This window comes from Schistocerca serialis, chromosome 8 (genome assembly GCF_023864345.2).
Source record: "Schistocerca serialis cubense isolate TAMUIC-IGC-003099 chromosome 8, iqSchSeri2.2, whole genome shotgun sequence".
In the NCBI taxonomy this organism is placed as follows: domain Eukaryota; kingdom Metazoa; phylum Arthropoda; class Insecta; order Orthoptera; family Acrididae; genus Schistocerca; species Schistocerca serialis.
This window is the reverse complement of record NC_064645.1, coordinates 378931658-378955986: the sequence shown is the minus strand read 5'-3', so window position 1 is coordinate 378955986 and position 24329 is coordinate 378931658.

The window sequence follows — 24329 nt, the reverse complement described above, 5'->3', positions numbered from 1 at the left end:
CTTCAGCATTCTTCTGTAGCACCACATTACAAAAGCTTCAATTCTCTTCTTGTCCAAACTATTTATCGTCCATGTTTCACTTCCATACATGGCTACACTCCACACAAAAACTTTCAGAAACGATTTCCTGACACTTAAATCTATACTCGATGTTAACAAATTTCTCTTCTTCAGAAACACTTTCCTTGCCATTGCCATTCTACATTTTATATCCTCTCTACTTCGACCATCATCAGTTATTTTGCTCCTCAAATAGCAAAAGTCCTTTACTACTTTAAGTGTCTCATTTCCTGATCAAATTCCCTCAGCATCACCCGACCTAATTCGACTACATTCCATTATCCTCGTTTTGCTTTTGTTGATGTTCATCTTATACCCTCGTTTCAAGACACTGTCCATTCCGTTCAACTGCTCTTCCAAGTCCTTTGCTGTCTCTGACAGAATTACTATGTCATCGGTGAACCTCAAAGTTTTTATTTCTTCTCCATGGATTTTAATATCTACTCCGAACTTTCCTTTTGTTTCATTTACTGCTTGCTCAATATACACATTGAATAGCATCTGGGAGAGGCTACAACCCCGTCTCACTCCCTTCCCAACCACTGCTTCCTTTTCATGTCCCTCGACTCTTATAACTGCCATCTGCTTTCTGTACAAACTGTAAATAGCCTTTCGCTCCCTGTATTTTACCCCTGACACCTTCAGAATTCGAAAGAGAGTTTTCCAGTAAACATTGTCAAAAGCTTTCTCTAAGTCTACAAATGCTAGAAACGTAGGTTTGCCTTTCCTTAATCTATCTTCTAAGGAACGTTGCAGGGTCAGTACTGCCTCACGCGTTCCAACATTTCTACGGAATCCAAACTGATCTTCCCCGAGGTCGGCTTCTACCAGTTTTTCCATTCGCCTGTAAAGAAATCGCGTTAGTATTTTGCAGCCGTGGCTTATTAAACTGATAGTTCGGTAATTTTCACATCTGTCAACACCTGCTTTCTTTGGGATTGGAATTATTATATTCTTCTTGAAGTATGAGGGAATTTCGGCTGTCTCATACATCTTGCTCCCAGATGGTATAGTTTTGTCAAGACTGGCTCTCCCAAGGCTGTCAGTAGTTCTAATGGAATGTTGTCTATTCCTGGGGCCTTGTTTCGACTTAGATCTTTCAGTGCTCTGTCATATCTCCCATTTCATCTTCATCTACATCCTCTTCCATTTCCACAATATTGTCCTCAAGAACATCGCCCCTGTATAGGCCCTCTATATACTCCTTTCACCTTTCTGCTTTCCCTTCTTTGCTTAGAACTGGGTTTCCATCTGAGCTCTTGATATTCATACAAGCGGACGGCATGGTACAAATTTTAAACGTGCATGAAATTCACTGTATTCATGGACCTCTGCCCATACTAAGTCACAGGAACTATCTGCTTGAATGTCGCTTGTGAGCTGGAACACACATTGCATTATTTTTTCTTACGTAGTGCTTCTTGTTTCTGTCGTAGTGCAGATCATCACAATTACGGCTTTTCCCTCCAAAACCTAGGATGCTTTCTCTGTAAATACCAGAGCTAAACAATGTAGAACAACAACGTACGTTACAAGCATAGCATTCTGTATTACTTCATTTCGTTATTTCTAACATTTTAAAACTGTACGGCGACTTTAGATGACATGTCAATCATAGACGTCCTTATCTCTATTTAGTGAACGTATTTTCAGTCATGTTTTGAAAATTGTCCCGCTACACTTCATTAGATAGTAAATTAATATGGAGTATGTCGTTCTTTTTTTCAAACATTCACATACCCATTTGTTCTTTCCTTATTGTCTTTTGGGCATGCAGTTGTAGTAATTAAAGTAGGCACAAATGCAGTGATCAAAAGTGTTTACAGCGTTCCTTTCTTGTTGCTGCCATAGCGATGGACTGTTTCTATCGCAATCAGTAAGCGTGAAAGGAAGGTACCGTACAGACAGAGGAATCAATATTTATACTTGGCAAAACTAATTACATACTGACATCATTGTCGGTATTGCTTTCGTTTCTCGAAAGTTATAAATATTTCGATTTCGGAAAAGAAACTCTGTATTTGGCCAAGATGTAGAAGAAGAAGGTCCCTTACGTACTGGTTGTATCGAGTAAGATGTGGAGACGGCGGTTTGAAAGCGGACGGAAGTAGTACGAGGAAGGGTGTCCCTTACCTGAGGGATTGCTACCTGGCGAAGGGGCAAGTATGGCAAATGTCCGGCGTGGCAAATGTCCGGCATTCCTCCCGAACCACCAACCAATTTAAGCATGTAATCTTCCTAGTATATCGTATACATGCAATGAGTAAAATTTACTGATTTGCTATCTTTAATGTGGAGTTGTAGCTATTGTGCCATTATTCACAGATTTATGAAGTACTATATTTTTTCTTCTGTCAGAGTTTTTAATTTCTTTTGAAGTGTACTATTTCTTTTAAATGCTAGTTTCATTCCGAATTTCTTAAAATTCCCGTTGATCTTGTGTGTGAGCTGACTGCGTTAAATCACGGCATAATATTCTATACTTTACTGTTATCTCCTTTGCTGGACTCTTTATGTATGACCTAGATGTCGGTATTCCTCTAATAATTCCGCCTGTTACTATTTCATGTTTATTATTGTGTCTTTACTCATCATAATACTGACAGATTAAAATTAGTATTAAGCTGTTGCATAAATTATTAGTATATTTGTGTTGCATGTCGCTATTCCGGTTGTTACGGGTTTATTTATCGATTGTCATTTTTCTTTTGTAGTCCATTGTTGCTGTTTGAGTTTACACATTGTCATTTGGAGATAGTGAGTGGAGCTGTAGACACTAGAAAATGGAGTGCCACGTGGGGAAATGGTAACATTTCTAACATATTCTTCTGTTTGAGTTCAGTAGAGAGACGACGCACATGAGCCAGCCAGAAACACTTAGGCGTGTGTGGGGATAATGTGACTGGATAGATCACGGCAAGAAAGTGCTTTTCTTGTTTTAAGGAAGATTGTTCTGATGTTAGTAACTCTCCACTTGGAGGAAGACGTTTGGGGTCTGATGAAGATCGCTTAAACGCATTAGTCCGCAACGATCTACTCAGTGTACCCGAGAAATGGCAGATATGATGAACCGTAATTATTCAACCAGAGTGCGACTTTTTCTAGCAATGGGAAAGGTTCAAAAATCGGGTGTATGTTTACCGCATGCTCTAAGCCAAAATCACATAAATCACCGCATGGCCGTCGTACATCTGTGCCTGATGGTTACCAATCGGCTCATGAACAACAAGGATCGTTCCCAGCCTGTATCGTTACTGGTGACGAGAAATGGTGTCGTCATGCTAACACAACGAAAACAAAGGGAGTGGTTGAGCCCAAACAAAGCGGCAAATTCCCGCACAAAGACCTGCGTGCATCCAAAAAAGATAATGATATGCAGCTAGTGGAACAGCAACAGTGTAGCGTATTACGAATCGCCGCGCGGGATTAGCCGAGCGGTCTTGGGCGCTGCAGTCACGGACTGTGCGGCTGGTCCCGGCGGAGATTCGAGTCCTCCCTCGGGCATGGGTGTGTGTCTGTGTATATGTCCTTAGGATAATTTAGGTTAAGTAGTGTGTAAGCTTAGGGACTGATGACCTTAGCAGTTAAGTCCCGTAAGATTTCACACACAATTGAACATTTTTTGTACTACGAATTGCTTTAACCATCATTGCTGACACTAACTGTCAACAACTGAGACGTCTTGCTGATGCAGTTCAAGAACTACGACGAGGAAGACTGGGTAAATTGGTGCTACTCCATGATAATGTCCATCCCATTTATGCTAGACTGATCAAAACAGGCGTTGGTTTGGGATGTCATTCCGAACACCCCTTATTAACTTCATCTTGTGCCTTCATATTTTCATCTTTTCCGCTCTATATCTAACAGCCTTCAAGGAACTTCCTTTCCGGATGAAAATAGTCTCCGAACATTACTTGATGAATTCTTCGTCAGCTGATTTCTACGGTCGCGGACTACAGAAGTTACCCCCGTGTTGGCAGGCGCTGTAAAGAGTGAAGGAGGCTATATTATTCATGACTAAAGACTCTGTTATGTGTATCTATTGTGTTTCTTAAGCTTATGAAAAAACAAGACTTAGCACCAACCTAGTAAATTGCTTGCCTAAGTCGCCAAAGTAATTGTTGCCGCCACTGTGTTACTACTGTGCATACGTCAACAGCTGAAAGCATCGTAGGCAGTCTTTGGTTGGCCTATGAATTCAACACTGCATCGCAACACTCTGTCGTGGATGACGATCGTAACTCTCCAGCCGTGCAGTCGGCAAACGAAAAGTCCGGTGTGGGTGCGCCTTATGTCAGCTATGTGCACTCTTTGACCAATAGTTTGTTTGCTTGTAAGCTCAGTTCAGTCGCTGTAATAAATATAAAGGACGACAAAGGAACATGTGCTATTATAAATAGCTACCTTCAGTTAAACTCGAGTACCCTATTTTTGTTGTAACATCAGACAGTACATCAAAAGTTTCACAAAAGCAGCGTTTGCCAAGCGCAGTACAGAAGAAGGTGACAGTGACCATTTATCCTGGTATTTACTCGTCGCCATTAAAACCACCTGGCTCTATAGAGCGAGCGTCACCTGCTGTGAACGAGGTTAACGGTGTAGCTGTCACATAAATTTTCAGAATTATTTTTAAGATTAAAAGAGTGGGGCATGTTTCTGTCGACAATTCAGACTACGCTGTATCGAATACTGAATTATGAGTAACTCTACTGGAAAAATTACAAGCACTGACGATGCACCACGGTTTCCTTGCCCGTGTGTACAACGGGTCTTACCTTGTCAGGTGCAACTTCAATCTTGATATAATCTGCCCGAAATTTCAGCAGTATCAAAGACATCGCAATCTTCATGTGACTCACTAAGGGTAAAATGCAGCAGTCTGTTACTGAACACTCGAAAAATCTACGAGAAGGCTTGTATCATCAGTCCGGAACCGCGCTAGGTTCGAATCCTTCCTCGGGCATGGATGTGTGTGATGTCCTTAAGTTAGTTAGGTTTCAGTAGTTCTAAGTCTAGGGGACTGATGACCTCAGATGTTAAATCCCATGGGTCTTGGAGCCATTTAGCTTTTATTATACGGATGAAGGCATCATGCGCATCACATCCAGCTTCTGTGAGTTCGAAAATTAACAAATCTTTGGGCTGTAACGTCGCATCGACGTGGAATCGTTAAAGATAGCAAACTAGCTCATTTTGAGAAGGAAAATCCTACAGAGATTATAACGAAAGGCACACATTAGTGATTTTTAGCTATAAAGCAAAGCGCTGAGATTTTTAAGACGACTTCTTCGATACGAAGGCACAGCTAATATTATTATCAAGTCTTCATTCGTTTGACCTAAATGATACAGTTTCTTTCAATTGAGACACGTAGACACACTATTCAGATAACAGCTTAGCCAAGAGTAGTCTCCCTCTCTCTCTCTCTCTCTCTCTCTCTCTCTCTCTCTCTCTCTCTCCCTCTCCCTCCCTGCCCCTCTCTCTCTTCCTCTCTGTCCCTCTTTGTGTGTGTGTGTGTGTGTGTGTGTGTGTGTGTGTGTGTGTGTGTGCGTGCGCGCTTGTGTGTGTATGGGAGAGAGAGAGAGAGAGAGAGAGAGAGAGAGAGAGAGAGAGAGAGAGAGAGAGAGAGCGTCTGTTTTTTCCAGTACTGCGAACCAAACTTGGTTAACATACGCCTTATTACCAGAATAGAATTATCAGAAGATAAGATCCTCCCCCCTCCCCCTATTTTTGTTATTGGGGATTGGGAATTAGTCACGTGTTAGTACAACTCTTGAAAGCCTGGAGAAATTTCAGGTCGCACGTATGTGACTATGTGGGAAAATGTGCTTTTGAGGTAAGATGCCCCTAACAGCTTTTCGGGATTGGACGGGTTTTGCGAAAGCGCTAAAAATAATGGAAAACAAGAGACAGTGGCGGAGAAATCGTAGTCTTTAGAGTTTCCAGGATGATGGATGCAGTCGCTGTTACATTTAGGTTCAGGTTTAGTTGAACAGAACGGATAGAACTCTGCCCAAACGTCTACGTGGCAATCAACTTGCAGGAGGAAACCTTATTATTTTGTCCTACCGAAGAAAGAGCCTCAACTTCATATCTTTATAATGGGAAACTTCAACTACAGAAGTTTGCTAATGGATGACCGTAGCATCACATTATTACTTCATTTAACGAAAGTTTCTTTAAAAAATTAATTATTATTATTGATAAGTTTCGATTTATTGATTTTTGCATTGGCAATTGCTTTACTTGGATTGTCTATAAGACTGTTTGAGAAGATGCGTCTACCGCAAACAATGAATCAAACAGAAGTTAAACTGACTGCCTAATTTCCAAGAAAGCGTGCTGAGTCGCATAATAAAGACAACTTCTTTACTTCACTGACATGAAATTTGACAAAACCGTAACTGATTTCAGAAAGAATGAAAGGAAGCCTCGTGAAATCTGAAATGTGGTTCTTCTTCTTTCTCTTTTTGACTTACCTGTGGCACTAAATAACGCTTTGGCAACTGCTTTCTGGAAACGGCTGCTGCTGCTACTATTGAAAAGTACTAAAGAAAGCGCGTCTTATTTTCTGAGCGGTAAACTAACTATAGGTGAACTCTGTGTGCAATGAGTCCACGTAATGGGTTTGCATTTTAAATTGCAATTGTGAAACATCTACTGAATGAGAAAGATTGGGAAGTAGATGAGGACGAAGTAAATTACGTTCATGGTGAGTCCTTTAAAAGGTGTGTTAGCTAATTTAGAAAAGTTTATTTACAATAATATTCTTCATTATAATAAACACTCACCAATAAATGATATTACAGCATATAATGTACATCGTAAATAAGAGAGGAAAGTGCCATGTTGGATACCAAATTGTTATAATAGTATTCAGGCAGCAGCTCACTCGCTGTTAAAGCAAAAGATATTAAGTACCACCTGATTACGAAGTCATCAAATCGATAAAAAAATCTTTCTCTCTCGCAGTAAATACACACATCAAAAAAAGTGTTGCATCAGCCCGGTTCCGAGAACTCCTGAAGATAGACGTTGACTGTGGATATTGTATCACACACACATAGTCCCTCTGACTGTTCAGAGATGTCACTAAACCCGCCCAAAGATGTAAACAACCATGCATGAGTAGCGCCTATTAGACGGAGAAGGTCCGACAGCCGACCAGTTCCAGTCATTCCACCAGAAAGAAGGTACACGGCTCGTGTTGTCTGTAGTTAAACCATGCCTGGACGGTCAATACTGCGATTCGATCACATCCGCATTGTTACTTTGTGACAGAAAGGGCTCTCAACAAGGGAAGTGTCCAGGCTTCTCGGAGTGAACCAAAGCGATGTTGTTCGGACATGAAGAAGATACAGAGAGACAGGAAATGTCGATTACACGCCTCGCTCAGGCCGCCCAAGGGCTACTACCGCAGTGGATGACCGCTACCTACGGATTATGGCTCGGAGAAACCCTGACATCAACGCCACCGTGTTCAACAATGCTGATCGTGTAGCCACAGGACGTCGTGTTACGACTCAAACTAGGCGCAATAGGCTGCATGATGCGCAACTTCACTCCCGAGCCGGCCGGTGTGACCGAACGTTTCTAGGCGCTTCAGTCCGGAACCACGCGACCGCTACAGTCGCAGGTTCGAATCCTGCCTCGGGGATGGATGTGTGTGATGTCCTTAGGTTAGTTAGGTTTAAGTAGTTCTACGTTCTAGAGGACTGATGACCTCAGATGTTAAGTCCCATAGTGCTCAGAGCCATTTGAACCATTTTTCACTCCCGACGTCCTTGGTGAGGTAAACCTTTTCAACCACGACACCATGCAGCGCGGTGCAGATGGGGTCAATAGCATGCCGAATGGACCGCTCAGGATTGGCATTACGTTCTCTTCACCGATGAGTGTCGCATATGTCTTTAATTAGACGTGTCTGAAGGCAACCCGGTCAGGCTGAACGCCTTATACACACTATCCAGCGAGTGCACCAAGGTGGAGGTTCCCTGCTGTTTTGGGGTGACATTTGGGGCCGACGTACGCCGCCGGTGGTCATGGAAGACGCCGTAACGCTGTACGATACGTGAATGCCATCCTCCGACCGATAGTGCAACCATATCGGCAGCATATTGGCGAGGCATTCGGCTTCATGGACGACAATTTGCGTCCCCATCGTGCACATCTTATGAATGACTTCTTCAGGATAAGGACATCGCTCGACTGGACTGGCCAGCATGTTCTCCAGACATGAACCCTATCGAACATGCCTGGGATACACTGAAAAGGGCTGTTTGTGGACGACGTAACCCACCAACCACTCTGAAGGATCTACGCCGAATCGCCGTTGAAGAGTGGGACGTTCTGGACTAACAGTTCCTTGAGAAATGTGTGGATATTATGCCATGACAAATACAGGCATTCATCAATGCAAGAGGACGTGTTACTGGGTATTATAGGTACCGGTGTGTACAGCAATCTGAACCACCACCTCTGAAGGTCTCGCTGTATGGTGGTACAGCATGCAATGTGTGGTTTTCATTAGTAGTCAAAAGGGCAGAAATGATGTTTATGTTGATCTCTATTCCAATTTTCTGTACAGGTTCCGGAAATCTTGGAACTGAGGCGACGAAATGGTTCAAATGGTTCAAATAGCTCTGAGCACTATGGGACTTAACTTCTGAGGTCATCAGTCCCCTAGAACTGAGAACTACTTAAACCTAACTAACCTAAGGACATCACACACATCCATGCCCGATACAGGATTCGAACCTCCGACCGTAGCGGTCGCGCGGTTCCAGACTGTAGCGCCTAGAACCGCTCGGCTACTCCGTCCGGCCCAAGACGATGAAAAACTTTTTTTGATGTGTTTATATCAGAAACCATTTTATAAATTCAGTTCGCTAAATAACGATGAATTTTCACCGTTCTTGTCATGCAGTCCTCTCGCCCGTGGGTCATTTCTCGATTACCCAATGTGGACTAACTATCTCTGCGACCAGCATCCGTGCGGAACAGCCGACGCGGAGATGTTATTGCAGACACGCAGCATCGCAGATGACATTGCTCGCTGTCTGAGAAACAAAGTAAGCGCGACTGCCGTCTATGTATCCAATTTATAAGGGAAAACCTCTCCGCCCAGAACTTCGCAGAGTAATTTTAACTTACTGCTACTGACAGAAGCGGTGCTCCGTCTCTCATTGCAGGTGGAACATAAAATAGCAACTTACACACACATCTTATTCATCTTAACAAACTTACTCTGAACAATTTAATCTTAACAAAGGTGGTAAGTACTTTAGATTAAAAAAGTACGTAACTAACAGGCAGCGGCCATATTTATTGCTTCAGACAACTAAGTGTGATATTATCGAATACGATTTAACATTATTATGACTTCCTCTAGCCTAACCGTCATTGAGAAGTAGTTATACAAGAGATTATCACAAAGTGACACCTATCGCCTCGAAAAACATAAAGTTAAGTGATATTTATGATTTGTCTATAAGTATATCGGCAGAACTGGAACACGTTGAAACCCGCATGCCACAGTAACTTAGCACGCCGCCACATGAGGTAAAACGAAACGGCTCGAAAAATGTTAAGGCTGTGACAGATGACCTTTTTAGGAAGGGCTATCGACAGGTTCCTTTGTCCTTTCCTAATCGTGTGTGATCACCGTCTCTAACGAACTGATGCTAAACTGGTACCCTGCTTTGTAATACTGTTTATCTTGTGTATACCAGGTGGTGGTCGTTAAGTGAGTCTCTGTATTACCGTAGCAAAAAACCCATAAAGAAGAGATGTTACACCATAACCATACGCGTTTCGAAATCAGTATCTCACTGTTTGGCCGACGGTGTTTAAATCACCGAATGATAAAACAGAATGTGGAAGCTCGTCTGTTCGATGATGAGAGCGTCGTTCTCCAGTCACGTGTAGCAGTGCTACAGCAGTTTTGTCTATACTGCATAAAAATAGCCTAATCGTACTACTTTCTTCACCAACAGCTGCACTCAAATTCTCATTTATTTGTCAGTAATAATAGCGCAGAATTCTCCGATAGTACTATCATACGCATCAGTGGTTGGCGCGTATACATGTATCATTAAGTACCTGTTGATTATATTCAGTTTCTAATTCAATTGTTCTTCTCAGTGCATTACGTTCCAAATGCTATTCATATACACACGTCGCCCGAATAACTTAAAAGTGACTGGCGCAGTAAAAAATCACACACACACACACACACAGTAAGAGAGAGAGAGAGAGAGAGAGAGAGAGAGAGAGAGAGAGAGACAGTGAGAGAGAGAGAGAGAGAGAAAGAGAGAATTGCCCGGGCATCCATTTTGTAGTAGTGAAGTATCGAATCAATTTCATTTCCATGTGTTTGTAAAAACACCTTTGAAACTGTGAAACACTCGTACAATGAAGTATACATAATGTACAAATGTGCAAATATAGTATCCAAATTATGAAACATGATTCTGGGCAATTTCTGCACGCTGGGCACGGCTGTTTAGCATGTCTACACTGCCATTTTGTAAACGACTCTATTGCAAAACCTCTTCATGGCTCTATAGACGGCTATCGTTTTCACCTAAAGCTGTTCGCGCTTCGCACTTGGAAGCTGTCAAAAGCGCTGCCAAGTGTCAGTGATGCCATCACAATGTGCCCTCGGTCAAACTCAGATAGAGCGTACACTTTTCACCAGCCTACACACGGACAGCACGCTCACTGACACTACATGCACTGTGCGTGTGTCTGACGCAGTCGTTCCCCGTCATGTGACGTTCCAGCGTCTCGACGGGTTCGTATCATATCGTATCGTATGATGTTATGGCCAATCAGTGTATATTACGGTGCCCGTGTTCTTACGATGTACTCTGCAATGACCTTCAGACACATGCTTGTCTCAAGAACACTGCTGCGATCGAGAGCTGTATCAAATACAACAAACGTATACGATCAGACACTCGCTGCAGCATGTATTGGTGACGACGAAAATCTGTGCCGGACCTGAACTCGATCTCAGAATTCCCGCTTTTACGCGAGCGGATCGCCTTAACTGCGGCCGCCATCCGCGTACATCGCCAGGACCGACCCAAAACCTCGTGTCTACGTCCTGTTCTCTCACAGTTGGTGTGATTGCCGTACAGGGGGAGACTTACTATTATTGTCGCGGCCTTGTCTTCGCACAAGATACTGCATTGCCAAGCTTGTCTTGTTACTATGGACGATACAATGTTCTTCGTCCGTGAAATTCTCAACAGGCGACGTTAGTGCCATCTACGTGGAGGTTACAAAATTAAAATATCGTTTCCTACACTAGAGACATATTGTTACGTAGAAGAAGGTGTAATTAGATGAATGACGAACACTAACTTCACTTAACGAAGCTTGTTTATTCACCACTTGCACATACAAGAGCGCGGAGCGAACTACCTCCGGCCAGAAGACATACGGTATATATACAGCTACAGAACATTCCAGTACAATGATTCTTGACATTTGTGGATCCTTCTAGAGTGTACTACAATGCTAATCCGGTGCTTCACCGTCGATTTATCTAATTTGCTCTTCACCTGTGGATTGAAGCATTCAGAGAACTCTTGAAGAATGGCAAGTAGCTGCTTCTGTTGTTCCTTAGTGAGATCTGGTGATAGTCTATCTAGAAGATCGCGTCTCGTAGTAGTAGCGCTAATTTCGCCCACAGACTCGGCATTGGAGGTTTCTATGACGCTCGGCTGTTCTTCAATCAACGGCTCAGCGTTTGCTACGCACGTGCGTCTTGGAAGGATCTGCGGTTCTCGGCGACAGTTAACTATCCACAATTCACCGAATCCGTTCTTAAAGGAAGTGACAGAGGCTGGGAAGACCAAGTTATTCTTCAGTAGTATGCTTCTTTTATATTCCACTACAAGATTCGTGGGTTCATGCATGGCATGTCACGTGGCGGTTACCTTTCTAGCGCTGACTGCAGGAATGATCACTTCACCCAGCACATACAGTCTCCACACACTCGGATGCGCATCTTCCTGTCCACAGGATCTCATCTCGCCTAGCATAATCTTTGAGCAACCACAATCTATAATTGCCTAAGAAGCTTTCAGAAAGTCCCATCCTAGAATGACGTCATGACTACACTCTTGTAAGACAATGAATTCTAAGGGCTGTCTATGGCCACTTATACCCACAAGAATGACACATCTTCCTGTAGGTTTTGCATATTTCCCATTAGCCACCTTCAGCAGAGGCGTTTTGCTGTCGATGAATACGGTTTTCTGCAACTGGTGACGATACTTCTCCGAAATGACTGAATATGATGCTCCAGAATCCACAAGAGCTTCGGCTGGTCTGCCATCTCCAAGTAAGGTCGCACCCTTTATTTTCCAGATTGCGGTGGCTAGGTGATGGGCTGGAGCTCCTAAACGGCGATGGAGACCTTGATTGGCGTGTTGGGGAGCGTCCTCTCCAGCGGCTAGCTTGCAGCGATGGTGACCTACGTCGTCCTGCACCCGCATCTTCTTGTTCATCTTCGTCGTCCCGGAGTTGGCGTAGGGTAAGATCGGTCTCCTGTCTTCTGGCGCTGGCGTCATCAAATATCCGCCGCATTTCTCGACAATGGCGCACTACATGCCCCGGTCGTCCGCAGTGGAAGCATACTGGTTGGTTATCCTGGGTCCTCCAGACGTCAGTCTTCCTTGGTGCCCAAACAGATTCCTCATGCGACAATGTACGAACGTAACTCCGCCTGGGTCTCGACTTTTTCGCCGTTTTAAAGGGAAATGAAGGACGAGAGATTGGGTTCAATGTCTGTTCCACTTTCTCCCTTATGACCTCTTGAAGCGTCTCGGTTTTTTGCTCGCCGTGCAATCCAAGTGCCTTCTGAACTTCCTCTCTGACTATCTGACGAAGAACACTTGTGAAATCAGTTGCTTCCTCCATCACAGACACCGATACGACGTCTGGAAGCCGTTCAAACATCTTGAGTTTAATTCCTCTTTGATGCATTGCCTCGATATACTGGCCCCATTTTATGAAGTCGTCTGCTGTCGAAACCTCCTTCAGGAGTAGGGCTTGATACATGTCCTCAGCAACACTCTTAATGAGATGTGCAACCTTATCTTCCTCCTTCATTCTAGGATCCACTATTTTACACAGCTCCAAGACGTCTTGAATGTAGGATGCTGTAGTTTCTCCTGGACACTGTGCCCTGCACTTTAAATTGTCTTCAGCCTTGTACTTCTGTCGTCGTGTGTCGCCGAAATACTTGCGCAGTTGCGCCTGGAATACTTCCCAGCTTGTGAACTTCTCCTCGTTGTTCTCATACCATTGCTTGGCAGTGCCCTCCAAGTAGAAAAACACGTTAGCTAAACACACCGTGTGATCCCATTTGTTAAATTTGACTATACGCTCATATACCTTCAGCCACCTGTTTGGATCTTGGTCATCGTCACCATAGAACCGGAAGGAAGTCTCATGTGTTGGCACACAGTCGCCGTCATCGTAACGTCCTCTTCTTCTTTTGTCTCCGATAGATTGCGATCTGCTGAATATGGCTCGAACTCGGGTTTCTCGCCACGTAAACGGCGGCTCTATCGTGGCCTGATTGGAGCCACCGTGTCGTCGATAATGTGCGCTAACACAAGTTCCAATGCCCCGGCGCCTTCACCAGAATAATTACACGTAGAAGAAGGTGTAATTAGATGAATGACGAACACTAACTTCACTTAACGAAGATTTATTCAGCACTTGCACATACAAGAGCGAGGAATGACCTGCCTCCGGCCAGAGCACATACAGTATATTTACAGCTACAGAACAAGTAACGAGCAGCCCTTAGTGGCTCGCCAACACAGTTTTCTTTATCTTTAATATTTTTGTGACTAATGCCCTTTTGGCATATTTATTATTTTATATATGACATATAAGTACTGCCAGTCTTTCACGACGATTCAGTACTTATACTCTATCATACGTTATTAGTCATAATTCTGTGTCCATGTTATTGAATATAGACGATTCTTTGATTTAAATTCTGAGGAAGACACTCCCAGCAGTGTCGAAACCAGATTAATTTGTTAAAAATAGTGACCGAGGGCCGATTTTCTTTCAATTGTTAGCTGTGGTTGTTCCTTCGCATTTGAACTTCACACTCACATCACCGAAAGTCACTTTGGGCAACTTAGGAAGGGTATGTCTGACTACTGAGTTCTCCTGACCGACCCATTCTGCTGTTACTGTTTCGCTTATGACAAAACAGTACAGCCCGCTCCCATTTGCACCGTGTGATCCGCCACTCGTGGTATCTAGCTGTCAGTTCCGGTTTAGACAAGTGTGTCTATATACTTTTAATCACACAGTGTATGTGTAACTTTTATTACAGGCAACGAGCGCTTCTTCTGCAGGCGACGAGAATGTACACTACTGGCCATTAAAATTGCTACACCACGAATATGACGTGCTACAGACGCTAAATTTAACCGACAGGAAGAATATGCTGTCATATTCAAATGATTAGCTTTTCAAAGCATTCACACAAGGTTAGCGCCGGTGGCGACACCTACAACGTGCTGACATGAGTAAAGTTTCCAACCGATTTCTCATACACAAACAGCAGTTGACCGGCGTTGCCTGGTGAAACGTTGTTGTGGTGCCTCGTGTAAGGAGGAGAAATGTGTACCATCACGTTTCCGACTTTGAAAAAGGTCGGATTGTAGCCTATCGCGATTGCGGTTTATCGTATCGCGACATTGCAACTCGCGTTGATCGAGATCTAATTACTGTTAGCAGAACATGGAATCTTTCGGTTCAGGAGGGTAATACGGAACGCCGTGCTGGGTCACAACGGCCTCGTATCACTAGCAGTTGAGATGACAGGCATCTTATCCGCATGGCTGTAGCCGAATGTGCAGCCACGTCTCGATCCCTAAGTCAACAGATGGCGACGTTTGCAAGACAACAACCACCTGCACGAACAGTTCGACGACGTTTGCAGCAGCATGGACTATCAGCTTGGAGACCAATGCTGCGATTACCCTTGACACTGCATCACAGACAGGAGCGCCTGCGATGCTACACTCAACGACGAACCTGGGTGCACGAATGGCAAAACGTCATTTTTTCGGATGAATCTAGGTTCTGGTTACAGCATCATGATGGTCGCATCCGTGTTTGGCGACATCGTGGTGAACGCACATTGGAAGCGTGTATTCGTCATCACCATACTGGCGTATCACCCAGCGTGATGGTATGGAGTGCCATTCGTTACACTTCTCGGTCACCTCTTATTCGCATTGACGGCACTTTGAACAGTGGACGTCACATTTCAGGTGTTACGACCCGTTGCTCATTAGATCCCTGCGAAACCCTACATTTCAGCAGGATAATGCACGACCGCATATTGCAGGTCCTGTACGGGCCTTCCTGGATACAGAAAAAGTTCAACTGCTGCCCTTTCCACCACATTCTCCAGATCTCTCACCAACTGGAAACGTTTGGTCAACGGTGGCCGAGCAACTGGCCCGTCACTATACGCCAGTCACTACTCTTGATGAACTGTGGTATCGTGTTGAAGCTGCATGGGCAACTGTACCTGTACACGCCATCCAAGTTCTGTTTGACCCAATGCCCAGGCGTATCAAGGCCGTTATTACCGCCAGAGGTGGTTGTTCTGGGTACTGATTTCTGAGGATCTATGCATCCAAATTGCGTGAAAATGTAATCACATGTCAGTTCTAGTATAATATATTTGTCCAATGAATACCCGTTTATCATTTGCGTTTCTTCTTCGTGTAGCGGTTTTAATGGCCAGTAGTGTAATTAAAGGATACGTATCCTAAAACCATGTGATGTCACTACCACCGTGAAAATGACTTGAACCAAAAATTTAATACGTTCCAGCATATATGTGGCACATTTCACGGAGATTTGGAAATTGTAACGTGCAGAGAGGCTAGAATTAACTTTTACAACATAATGTCATTTCTCGTTATAGTCTTAACAATTGCGAATTGGGTTATTTCAGGAAAAGATCAATCAAGGATCAGCTCGTTCGCAATGGAAGTCCTGAGAAATTCTTTGGATTGTCCGGACTGGATCATCTGAGGACTGAAGACATTCGGCATAGACTGAGTGTATAGTGTGTAAATGAAAAGGCCTGAAATTACCGAGAGAAATGTATCATCACAGAGACAGAAGAAGGAATTTGAAATACCGCAAGCAAATTCTGATATTCAAGCCTAACGAAAGAAATATCCTCGAAGCCCACGAAAATAGTGCAGTGATCGATAACCGAAAAAACACTTAACGATGAAACAGCCATTTCGTCTTATCACCACAGAGAAAACATCTCACTGCACAGGTATTGTCAAATACGAAATGTTTCTGAATCCGATTCCTGTAAATTCAACGAATGCAAAAACCGTTTTTTTTCGAAGTTACGCATGTTTGCTCCCGTCGTCGCATTCGAGTTATCAGGATGAGAAACTTCGTTTCTAGCACAATGTTGTTAGCTAAAAGGATACACGACGTCCCCTCCTGCACGTTACAATTTCCAAATCACCGTGAAATAAGTTTCGTGCACAGAGAGAAAGCGCGAATAGACGCATACTCTTTCCGCCACGTCGGCCCACGCGGCTGCAGGGTTCTACGTCATCAGAGCAACTCGGATTGAGCGTAGGAGGAACCGGCTGGTCGGAAAAAAGCGCCGCTGCTGCAGACGTCCAATTTCATTTCTCATTCGTGCTTTTGCAGCTGACTCCCGCGAACAATTGGGAAGATAGAATCACGTGCGAGAAGCATTCAAATGTAGATGAAATAGCCCTCGAAATATGCGTACATTTAAGTTCCTGTTGAGGGCATTTACTGGGAAAGAAAGAGATTATTGTAGACAGCACACGAAACCGTGTTTAAAAATGAAAGCACTCAACGTGCTACATTCCTGTGTCACGTTGTTGTTCCTGTCATTTGCCTCCGTTCGTAGGCTTATTTGATGCAGCTGTCCAAGCTACTCTATCCTGTGCGTGTCTGCAACCTACATGCATTTGAAACTGCTTACTATATTCATTGCTCGGTCTCTGTCTACACTTTTTACCCCTCTACCATTTCCTCCCATTACCAAACTGACAATTCCTTGGTGTCTCAGAATATGTCCTATCCACTCATCAATTCTTAAATTCAAATTACGTCACGAATTTGTTTTTACCTCACTTCGATCCAGTATTTGCTCATTATCTACTCGGTCTACCCATTCTTCCATAGCACCACATTTCTTCTTGTCTTAACTGCTTACAGTCCACGTTTCGCTAACATAGAAGGCTCTAATCAAGACAAACACCTTCAGAAAAGAATTCCTAACAGTTAAATTTACATTCGGTTTTAACAAATACCTTTTCTTTTAAATTTCCTTTTGTTATTGTTGCCATTCTGCATAATATATCCTCTCTACTTTGGCTATCATCAGTTATTTTGATACCTTAATAGCAAGAAGTGTCTAGTACTCTTACAGTTAGTCGAAACTAATTCCCTCAGCATCGCCTGACATAATTCGAGTACATGTCATTACACATTTGCGAGGTACCGGGGCTAGAGTGCATTTAACACTAAATTCTTTTAGAAACATATGTAAATGATGCTCTAAGACCCCCCCCCCCCCCCCCTCTATTCTAGCTCCGACTTTTGCTGTTGCTCATGGATTAAAAAGAAACGCAGACTGACTATAATCGACGCTGCAAGTGGAGTAGAAAAGAGTTTGGCACCTGCAATAATTTAATTTGATAAATAAGTTAAATAAAGGAAAGTTTCATTAACGTAGTGAGAAATGATAGGGTTTGTCTACCGATTAACAGAATGAAAGTTCTGTCCAAAATAACAATATGATTTATTATGACTAAACTCAGAGTAATAAACAGAAACACAAGAAACATTTACAATACATCAAATTGGATACTCAAATAAATGCTGTGAAGGTGAAGTTGTCCCTCAACTAGATTGTGAAAATTTATGACGAAGTGGTATGTGGAGCCAATTCCTTGCAACTCAAATCTTAAGAGAGACACGCAGCCAGCCCAACATTAATTGCTGCTACATTAGTGAGAACTCACACAATGAATACCCAAGACAGAACAAAGTTAGAAAAGACAAACAGGCGCGCTCTGCTGAGCTCTGATTATCACCTACCAAAATTGCCTGCTTTGCCGGTGCTGTGGACGTACATTACCAAGCTGTCTTCTTAACTGCAAGGACACGATCTGGCGTACCGGAGGCGATGGCTGGTTGCTTCAACGTCCCGTTGTGGTGACAATAATGTCACGAGTATAGCCCGAATCAAATTATCCTGGTCTGGTTGTTCCAGACTAAAGACTTCCTAGCAATACAAATGCGCCTCTGAGGGAGACGAAGAAGGCCCACCACAGAATCACTGACGGTACAGTGATTGATTTTAACAAGCAAAGTCACACAGTAACTCCGATACAGTCAACGTTAGCCAAAACTGCTCAAGACAGACAACATACACCTCTTGTACGCAGAACGCTCAATTGCCGATTGTACTCAGAAAGTTACGTTGAAGTAGAAACTTCAGCAACTTTGTCAAACAGTTACAATTAAATAAAAGTATATTAGACAGCCAACGGAAGGCAGGCTGTCCAGAGCAGCGAGAGCTCAGTCTTGTAACCTACTCCGACCGAAAGGCGAGAGCTGACTCCCACAAGAGCACCCGTACAAACCGAACACAGAACACTCCCGCCCCCTCGACAGTGGCCATGGTTAAACGTTCCAATCAGCAACTCGAAAACCGGCCGAAAATTCCAGTCTATTGCCGAAGCACTATCATTCCACCAATGGAGATTCTTGGCGCCAATTTCTGCACCGATTTTGCTACGTCACGGAGCTATGCCCTGAGCAAGCCAATCACAGTTACGATTTTGCAGAAAACGCGAGAATTTGCCCGCCAAGACTGCCTGTGAACACAAGTCATTCCCACGCCTCGCTGGTAGCCCACCAGAAAGTGTTTTCGCCAAGTTTCTGTGAAGTAACGGAATCTCTATCCCAGCTGCTCCTTCAGGCCCCTGCGGGCGTGTCTCCGCCGCTATTATGACAATGTCGGCATCTGGAAAGCATTCACTCAACCCCCTACACCCGTCAGCTTAACCCTTTCAAGATCAGCAGTTCCTGCCTGTCACCGGACCACCCGGGTGGCGAGAGACGCTGCGTGGGAAGTCCGCGTTTGAAGGAATACAACTTTTCACCACATGCAATTAGAGAGGAAAATCGAATTACTCAGAGTAATATAGAAACATGAGAGGGGGCTTCTGCCACCTCTCATAGCCCCTACGCCATTTTAGATTGTAATTGGTGAGCAGTTGGCTCACTTAGGAGCAAGGTAGTGAGGCAATCGCCCAAGAACAATCTTGCAAACTGACTCCACATGCCGCACTCTATAAAAAAATCACTGCAACTGAAAAATGCAGCGGATAGAGGGAGGATTATTTATGATGTAGCCAACTTCACCTTCTTAATATGGAACTCTAACACTCACATCACACATCCATACCTAGGGAGCCCCTTCCAAACACCGATTCACACATACATTCACGCTCTAAATATGGCCCGGGCATGTGAGCCAAATATGGAGCAGTTTATTCTTTACAATCAGAGTTGGAGTGCTCCGCAATTAAATGCCCAAAATGTTACAACAATTTCAATCATTAAACTAACCTGAACTCAATCACACATGATAATATTTAAGTTAACAATCTCTTTGTGAGCTTTCAGAATCTAATTACAACCTCTGATTCATTCTGTCTCCCTGCAGCAAGAATAACCTTTTCAAAATGTTCCCTGAACTGATGGTCCATTCACAATGCCAGTGGTGGTATCTGCTTCAGTTCATGGGGGCTTCAGGCACACAGTTTGCATACACACAACAAAAAATACAGAATACAAAAAAAACATGGTGTAGAGAACAATATAGTAATTTGTAATTTGTGTACCCTACTCTATCACTTACATAAGAATTACAGTGTAAATTCACAAACACATACAAGATATAACGTACATTACAAAAACAACACTAAAGAAAGAAATTTAAGAAAAAAAAAAACAAGGTTCATGGGGTGTCAAATTGTGCTTGCACATTGCACAATGTTCACGACTGTGCTGAGAATGAGGCACTAAATCACATTGTTAGAAATATTCGAAGCACTTCACAAATTCGTTAGTTTCTCTGAGGGGGTTGGTATGTTGAGTCATATGCATTGATGCACGTGGTTCCATGTCTTGAGCATCGGAGGGGGGCTTTTTGGATGGGGCGACAGTACTGACATCACATAGGGCTAAACGTCGTGTGTTGTTGCTACGTTGTTGCAACAGCAATAGGGTGTCCTGGAGCATCTGCAGTACTCTGTTGAGATTGCAGCGCAGCAAGGCCCACACATATGATCACGGTAGTACGGTAAGAAGGCATAGTGATAGGCTCTCCTCACGTCGATTAATTGTCTCTGAGGTCTACTAGTTGGGATACATCACTAGTCCAGGTCTCTTCTCTCCCTGTACAGTACTTTGCGTTTCCCTATATTGCAGTTCGATGAGGGATGATGGCACGTGGAGTGACTCCACAAGTGTGTGAGGTCATCCAGACAGGATCGAACTAGGAGCGACGATTGCTACAACTGCTCTCTAAGTGAGAGGAGAAGTTAGAAATGAGACAATTCATTTGTTAGAGTTTGTTGCACGATACTGCTTTGTGTATGCAGATCGGTCAATGCTAGTGAGTTGTAAACACTCAAATAGGTGATTATATAGCATCCCTTTCTGTCCTGAGGCACATGAGGCGCAGGTTCTGACACCTTATGTGATCGTGTACTCACGACAACGTGAAGGCTGCCACGTCCGGAGAGCTAGCTGGCTGTTGCGTGCTGGTCGCATGTCAGTGTCAACGGCCAGTCACACTTGCGCTTGTGGCCCGGCGAGGGCTGTCTGCCGCCTAATCCCTCAGGTATACAGCCCGGTGACTGTCAGCTTGTAGGACCGGACGCTGCCGCACCCTTCTCGTCAGGTGGCGCGCTGATGCTCCCCTTCTTGCAGATAGCCGATGACCTCTTGTTTTTTGCTCCGGCCGGCCTCTGCATTGCCACGATTCCCGTCATCTACACAGTTTTGACAAAGATCTTTTGCCTAACTTTTTCTCATGACCTTCTATGTTATAATAAATTTACATAACGGTACATTGATGGTCTGACATTTCAGACACTCTTATTTTAATTTTATACACTCCTGGAAATGGAAAAAAGAACACATTGACACCGGTGTGTAGTGGGCATGCGGGAGGCCGGGTGGACGTACCGCCCAAGTGCTCAATACGTGGGGCGTGAGATCTCCACAGTACATCGATGTTGTCGCCAGTGGTCGGCGGAAGGTGCACGTGCCCGTCGACCTGGGACCGGACTGCAGCGACGCACGGATGCACGCCAAGACCGTAGGATCCTACGCAGTGCCGTAGGGGACCGCACCGCCACCTTCCCAGCAAATTAGGGACACTGTTGCTCCTGGGGTATCGGCGAGGACCATTCGCAACCGTCTCCATGAAGCTGGGCTACGGTCCCGCACACCGTTAGGCCGTCTTCCGCTCACGCCCCAACATCGTGCAGCCCGCCTCCAGTGGTGTCGCGACAGGCATGAATGGAGGGACGAATGGAGACGTGTCGTCTTCAGCGATGAGAGTTGCTTCTGCCTTGGTGCCAATGATGGTCGTATGCGTGTTTGGCGCCGTGCAGGTGAGCGCCACAATCAGGACTGCATACGACCGAGGCACACAGGGCCAACACCCGGCATCATGGTGTGGGGAGCGATCTCCTACACTGGCCGTACACCACTGGTGATCGTCGAGGGGACACTGAATAGTGCACGGTACATCCAAACCGTCATCGAACCCATCGTTCTACCATTCCTAGACCAGCAAGGGAACTTGCTGTTCCAAGAGGACAATGCACGTCCGCATGTATCCCGTGCCACCCAACGTGCTCTAGAAGGTGTAAGTCAACTACCCTGGCCATCAAGATCTCCGGATCTGTCCCCCATTGAGCATGTTTGGGACTGGATGAAGCGTCGTCTCAGCGGTCTGCATGTCCAGCACGAACGCTGGTCCAACTGAGGCACCAGGTGGAAATGACATGGCAAGCCGTTCCACAGGACTACATCCAGCATCTCTATGATCGTCTCCATGGGAGAATAGCAGCCTGCATTGCTGCGAAAGGTGGATATACACTGTACTAGTGCCGACATTGTACATGCTCTGTTGCCTGTGTCTATGTGCCTGTGGTTCTGTCAGTGTGATCATGTGATGTATCTGACCCCAGGAATGTGTCAATAAAGTTTCCCCTTCCTGGGACAATGAATTCACGGTGTTCTTATTTCAATTTCCAGGAGTGTAGTTATCTATCAATGGCTATCATTATAACAAAATCTTGGTATATCTAATCTAGACATGGAAATAATCTATCTTGATATTTGTGTAGAGACCGATCTCACTACTGTATATGGTGTGTGACGCTATATTGGATGAACAACTAAATGTGCGGGCCTGCACCAATATTACTATTAATTATATAGATTGACAGTAGACATGCTCAAGAATTAACTACCATTTGCCAACGATCTACATTCTATGTCTTTTAAATAAATTATGTTATTGTGCTGGTCGAAGTTTTACTGTGCTATAAAGAACATGCAACTATTCTACTTTCGCTCACCCGTCGTCCCTCCATCTCAGGTCTGTGGTTTGGTGACCTGAAAAATAGCATCCCAACACGCGCGCGCCAAACACTTGTGGTAGAAAACCCCCACAGTATTAAGGATCTAGTTATTGTTAAATCCTAAAGTTTAACTTATCCTAGTATATGGTACTCTCTCTCTATCTCTCTCTCTCTCTCTCTCTCTCTCTCTCTCTCTCTCTCTGTCTCTCTCTCTCTTTACCTTATACAACACTCTTACATAATTCCTGTTACGCTGAGATGTCTCGCTGCTCGCCGCTATTGACGACAGTGATGTGCGCGCCGTACGACATGGCCTCCGAGTTCTCACTACGCCACACTGAAACTCCAGAGGTTGGGTTAGCCATGGCTATACAAGACAATAAATTTATAGTTGCAACTTCTTTTTCTATGTGAGGAGGGTTTTCGCGATCAAAGCACACCTTTCCAGAGGCAATGTAGAATGACCAAGCCAGGACTGGTTCCTGTTGAGGATTCCGTCGCCCACCACACACCAGCTACACAGAATGTCACGAATCTCCGAGTATGATTCCTTGGTTATTCATCTGTGACAGTCACAAGCAGCACGCTAAATCCTCAACCAGCCCATTGGCATGGTAGGCTTTATGCCCGCATTTCTACCGTCTAGGGCACCATTGGAGTCAAACGCTCACAGGTTCACACCGACTTGCAAGACAACGATGCTGGCGCATCACTGTAAAAACTATACTGCCCATGTGAGACCTGAGTTTCTCCTGGCGTATACAACTTTCAAATAACTTCCGGGAATTCAGCCAGGTAACACTTTCAGCGACCGCCGATATTTCGGCGGGAGAACACCCCGCCATTCTCAAGGCAAACTGCAACGGACAGGCGACGTACATGCAAATTTAATACCTCGGTTCTCGGACCCAAGCAGGAAAGATAACACACACACACTGAACACTAGTGCCACCAAAGATGGCCAAAGTCAGAGCTATCGATAGTGAGACTATGAATTCGCAGGTGAGGTAGCATTGAGTCTGTCCCTCTGTTTCTTGACAAGGGAGAGAGCCGGATTCCAAACAGAGTTTAAACAGAAACCTCCATCCCTGTTAACAAGGTTGCTCGCTAATTTAATCTCAACTGCCTCCCGAATCACACTGTCCCAATAGCTGGACGTGCATGCCAATATCTCGGTGTTATTATATAACATGGAGTGACCAGTATCCAAGCAATGTTCGGCAATAGCAGATACAAGTGAGACTCTTTAGATACATGCAATGTTACTAATGGCGCCTTGCTAGGTCGTAGCCATTGACTCAGCTGAAGGCTATTCTAACTATCTGCTCGGCAAAGGAGCGAGGCTTCATCAGTGTAGTCGCTAGCTACGTCGTCCGTACAACTGGGGCAAGTGCTAGTCCGTATCTCAAGACCTGCCTTGTGGTGGCACTCGGTCTGCGATCACACAGTGGCGACACGTGGATCCGACATGTACTAATGGACCGCGGCCGATTTAAAACTACCACCTAGCAAGGGTGGTGTCTG